This window comes from Chrysochloris asiatica, unplaced genomic scaffold (assembly GCF_000296735.1).
Source record: "Chrysochloris asiatica unplaced genomic scaffold, ChrAsi1.0 scaffold00024, whole genome shotgun sequence".
Taxonomy (NCBI): domain Eukaryota; kingdom Metazoa; phylum Chordata; class Mammalia; order Afrosoricida; family Chrysochloridae; genus Chrysochloris; species Chrysochloris asiatica.
Window position 1 is genome coordinate 26,688,181 of NW_006408542.1, and position 6,000 is coordinate 26,694,180.

The 6,000-nt window shown below is 37.7% G+C and overlaps 1 protein-coding gene across 2 annotated transcripts in view; it reads right to left on the reverse strand.

The window, feature by feature from the left end:
* The window catches only part of NRXN1 (neurexin 1), a 1,648,890-nt gene that overhangs the window by 1,258,108 nt on the left and 384,782 nt on the right, over window positions 1-6,000 (reverse strand). The window lies entirely within an intron of this gene.

Consider the following 6,000-nt stretch of genomic DNA (forward strand, 5'->3'; position numbering starts at 1 on the left):
TCCTGGTAAAAGTGGCTAGAAAAATAACCTTCTCTCTATTGCACTTACTCTTCTAAAATAGCTAGATATATAATAAAAACTAGTTAACCAAAAATAAAGAAGACATTCTGATTTAAGAAAAAGAGGATAAGAAAAGGAGGAGGATGGTGGGGCGACAGTGGAGTTACAGGTAGGTAGTACCTAAAGTTTACCTGGAAATTCTCTCTAAGAGATGAGTCAAGTGAAAAAAGCTAACAGGTTTGTCAAAGCCTTAACATTTGATCAAAGACAACATACAGGTTTAGGATTTAATGTTTCCTGTGCATTATCAAGATACATTTGTATAACCATTTTCATAGCTTTGGGTAAGCACATGCTTATTACCTTAACCTACCACTCATTTGTCAGTTTGTCATACAGTAGTGTCTTGGTGCAGTTGTGATGTTGGAAGCTATGACAGCAGTATTTCAAATACTAGTAGCATCACTAGTGATGAACAGATAATAGAAACGAAGCCAGGCATCTCAAGACAGAATTTTGTAAGATCACCAACTTATTTATTGCAAATACTTTTTGTCAACCACAAAAAACAGTGACTATACATGTGAACCTGACCAGATGGGATACATGGTAAGTAAAACAATTGCATTAGTGAAAAGATACTCTGGAGAAGCTCAGTCTCAAAAGTCAGAACAAAGGCTAGGGCTAACTGCAGAGCGGCCAACGATGACTCACGTGCAAGTTCAAGCAGAAGCTGAAGAAACAAATCCCTAACAGTCAGTGTATGTTCTTGAAACTAGCCACCTGAATTTAGAGATCTTCTCAAGAATACATTTAATGAATTGGATATTAATGATTGAAGAACAGAGGATTTGTGGGGTAATATCAAGGTCATCATGCATGCAGAAAGGAAAAAAGTCATAAAAAAAGAAAATAACCAAACAGCAACAACAAAAGACCAGAAAAGTTATTAGAAGAGACTCTGAAATTTGCTCTTAATTATACAGTAGCCCAAGTGGGTTAATGCGCCAGACTGCAAAGCCGTTTGAACTGCAAGGTTGGTGGGTCAGGCTCACCAACTGCTCCTTGGAAACCCTACACAGGGTCGCTATGGGTTGGGATTGACTCAAAGGCACCTAACAACAATAACAAAGTGAATGGGAGAGATGACGTAAAAGGCTGAATAGAAGATTTCAAAAGGCAGCTCAAGAAGACAAAATAAAACATTACACTGAAATATGCAAAGGCTTGGGAAGAACTTGCTTAGCATTTCTCAAGGTGAAAGAACTGGGAAAATAATTGAAGCCTCAATTTGCAATGCTGAAGGATACTATAGTCAGGACAAATAAATGAGCAATGCAAGAAGCATCAAAGAAGATGGAAAGAATACACAGAATCATTAAACCAAAACCAATTAGTCAACATTCAACCATTCCAGGAAGTGCATATAATCAAGTACTAATGGAGTTGAAGGAAGAAGTCCAAGGTGCACTTGGCACATAAGAGGCTCCAAGAATTGATGGAATACCATTATCAGTTGTGACATTTTGACAAAAGGATACAATACTGAAAGTGCTCACTCATTTATGATAAGAAATTTAGAAGACAGTTACCTGGTAAATTGTCTGGGAGACACCCATATTGTGCTCATGCCAAAGAAAAGTGATCCAACAGAATACAGAAATTATTGAATACTATCACTGATGCTACAAGGAAGCAAAGTTTTGCTGAAGATAATTAAAAAGTAGTTATGCTCTCTTTCCTTCCGACCTCCAATAAAGCCTTACAAATTTTTTTTTTTAAAAGTAGTTACAGCAGAACATTGACAAGAAACTACCAGAAATTCAAGCCAGATTCAGAAGAGGACAAGGAAACAAGGATATCATTATGTCAAACAGACCTTGGATGAAAGCACAGAATGCCAGAAAGAATTCTATCTGTGGTTTATTGACTGCACAAAGACATTCGACTGTGGGGATCATAATACGCTGTGGATAACATTAAGAAGAATAGGAATTCCAGAATACTTAATTGTGCCCATAGGGAACTTGTACATAGACAGAGAGCCAGGCATTCAAACAGAACAAGGGGAGTACACCTCATTATGAAGAAAGCAGATATCCTCACCAATGGGTCAATAATCAACATCATGACAAACAGGTAAATGATTGAAGTTGTCAAGTATTTCGTTACACTTCCATCCACAATCAACGCCCATGAAAGCAGCAGTGAAGAAATTAAATGATATATTGCATTGGGCAAATCTGCTGCAAAAGCCCTCTTAGAAGTGTTAAAAAGTAAAGATATCACTTTGAGAACTAAGGCACGAGTGAAAAAAATCCATGATAATTTCAATTGCCTCTCATGCATTTTAAATCTGGAAAATGAGAAGGGAAAACCCAAGAATAAATGATACATTTGAATTACAGTGTTGGCCAAGAATATTGAAGACATCATGGACTTCCAGAAGAATAAACAAATGTGTCTTTTAAAAAGTCGAGCTAGAATGCTTCTTAGATACAAGAATGACAAGACTTGGTCTTACATACTTTGCACACTCTATCAGCAGAGAAAAGTCCCTGGAGAAAGATACCAGGCATGGAGAAGTAGAGGGTCAACAATAAAGAGGAAGATGTTTAACAAGACAAATTGACACAGTCACTGCAACAATGAGTTAAACATTGCAACAGTTGTGAGGATGGTGTAGGATGGGGCAGTGTTTCATTTTGTCCTGGTGTGGTACTGTAGGATAAGCACTGGAATGCCAACCACAAGGTCAATGGTTCAAACCCACCAGTTGCTCCTCCAAAACACTTAGCAGGGTCACTGTGGGTCAGAACTGTCTCGAAGGCACTCAACAACAACATAAATCAGAACCCACTTGACAGCACCTAACAACAATAACAATTACTTTAATATTTATCCCATTCAACAATATTCTATATATTTGTAATTGTGAACAATACACAATGGAAGGGAGGACTGTGCTACCAAAATGAACTCTATTAGGGAGAGACATAACTCTCTGGGGCCTGCTTCCATCACCCCTCAGTAGGACTTAGACAGACACTGGAAAAAACAAGAATCCAGCTGTTTAGGGAAGTTACAATTGCCTTGGATGGGAATTAAGAAAAGGTTCCAAGCAAGCGTGCAGAAAACTCTAGTTCCCAGAGCAGAGATGCAGTTACTGGTTCCACCTCACAGACCACGTTTACAGGCACAGTTGTGCTGGGCTTTGGACAGCACATGGTCTGTGGTCCTTCACATGCCACGGTGTGGGAAGGCATGCTTGTTTTTAGCTTCACTGAATGCCTCCAGCACTAAAGCTTGACAGCATTGTTTCTCAGCTTTCTAGCAGCTTACTTGTACTTGGTTAGGAAGGAGAGGGAAAAATAATCATAATTAAAAGAGTCATTTTCCAAACTAAAGATGAACTTAGAGCTTGGCCCATTCAAGTAAAACTTTCAGCAGGTGCTACCCCTTCAGGATGCTTGAGATAAGGGAACTCAGACCTATTTTGAAAAAGCATTTTGGGCTAAATCCTCATCCAGTGTATATCACCCAGTACAAGGCTTGGCACATAGAATCAGAAACCAGTTATTGTGTTGAAGTTGAACCAGTCTGTCTATTTTAGGACAAGGACCCTGTTCAAACAAGTTTTAAGAATGGGTTATATGTTGGGCTGCTAACTGCAAGGTCAGCAGTTTATAACCGCCAACTACTCTGAGAGAGAAAGAGAAGGCTTTCTGTTTCTCTAAAGTTGTATAGCCTGGGAAACCCTACACAGGGTGACTGTGACTTGGAGATAACTCAGCACACTGCAGCAGCCGCATTTGATATACAGGAAGTTATAGCATCAATTCAGACTCAAATAGCCCCTTTCTCATTTTTAGTTTAAGTCTCATCAAAATATTTCGTTAATTCAGTCAAGGAAATAAACTCAGATAAATGAACAATAGGTAAAAGAACATCCTAATCCTAAAAAAAAACCAAAAAACCCAATGATTTGTCCTGCCTATGATTTCTGTTTATCTAATCAGCCTTTCACTCCAAGGTTTACAACACCTAGCCTTCCTAAAGATGTAAATGTACCACAGAAGGTATTAACCTCTGCCAGTGGAAATAAAACTGTAATTGATTTGGTTCTGTAATTATTTAACATATAAACATGTGCGTATTGAGAGAAATGATGTCTGGACGACTAACATTATATTTCTGCCAAATACCAAGCTGATGTTCATAAAATCTTACTGGAGAGCACCCAATGCTAACTATAGGATTTCAAACTGCTGATTTGCAGAGATGAATTGTGAAGCATTCTACATTGTACGGCTAATCAGAATTCCTGTCCTTTCCCCATGCTCTGAAAACAAGCCTAAATTTTCTGTTTGGAAGCCAGTTAGGAAAGCTTTCATTAATTTAAATTTCAGAGCAGATTTCTCCCCTTTATACGTATTCAACTAAAGGCTTATTAAATGCAACACCATGATAAAAGTGAACAAATAGCAGGTTTTCCAAAGCATGCACTTAATTTTATCCTAGCATCCAAAGGCATTGAAAACCCAAGAATTGCTTCAACAGTTAGATATTTTGAAGAGTAGATAGCATTGGTGATAATTTAGTGATTTCTATTTCTCTATAATTTGTTTAAAACATGTGAGACAAATGACTCCATGTTCCTTAGAACTGCCCTCAAATTAAGCAATGTAATAGTTGATAATTAGATGCATTTAATTCTGATTTAAACACCATTTTTACGTGGCATGCTCTTTATAGAAATGCAATTCAACAGAATCCCATTATAACTTACATGGCTTATTTATTACACTTCATCTGAAGACAAATACTTAGACCCAAAAAGCTGCATTATTTAATCTTAGTGTTAATTTACTTGTATGTTTAATGAGTTTATGGTTTTAGTATCATTTGAACTTTGAAATCTATATGAAGGGGCTTCAAAAAGTTTGTGGTAAAATTCCATTATCTTTTAATTCTATTTTTCCATGAACTTTTTGAAGTCTCCTCATATATGTTTCTTCTCCCTATCTTTGTTAGATTTTCATAAGCTTTTTATTAGAATTTTTTAAATGGCTAATACTGTATTCCTGGTATGGTGCTGGAGGATAAGCAGTGAACTACTAACTGTAGGATCGGAAGTTCAAACCTACCAGCTGCTCCTTGAAAACTCTATACAGGGTTGCCATGAGTCAGAACTGACTAGACAACACTTAATAATAACAACAATATTGTACAGCAAATATACAACAAAATAAGCTAACATACAAAAGGCTGAAATCATGTCTCATATATAGATAAATTGTATATACAAAGATAATGAAAAATAATAAATCTTAATATATATACATATGGAAAGGAGAGAAGAAGAGGGACTATTAGGATGAAATTATAAATGGGAAATAACCATGCTGAGCAGGTTGAATCAGCAAGGCTCTCAGCAAAAATCAGGATGCTGCACTCCCTCTCCTTTACGGCCAACACAAAAGGAAAATCACAGTATCATGGCAGCCTGCATTTAACTCCTAAGCACATCTTGATTTTCAGTCTAGAGCCTGGCAGGAAAACTTCAGGGACTCTGTCACCCACTTACAGGTCAACTTCATATGATGTACTGCTATTATTAGCAGCATTATAATTATTTCAAGTTATCTTTTCTCTTTCAATGTCTCTCCTGAAACTGCTACGAGAGGAGATTACCTAAAAAGGGAAGAACATGTTGTTGCTGTTAAGTGCCATCAAGTCAGTTCAAACTCATAGCAACCCAGTACAGGGTTTTCCAAGGAACCACTGGTGGGTTTGAACTGTCAACCTTGTGGTTTGCAGTCCAGTGCTGATCCTATACCACCATGTTGTTATTGTCATGTGCCGTGGAGTCAGTTCCAACTCATCGCGACCCTGTACAGGGTTTCCGAGGTTATAAATATTTACAGGAGCAGAAAGCCTCATCTTTCTCCCGCAGAACAGCTGGTAGTTTCGAACTGCTGACCCTGAGGTTTGCAGCCC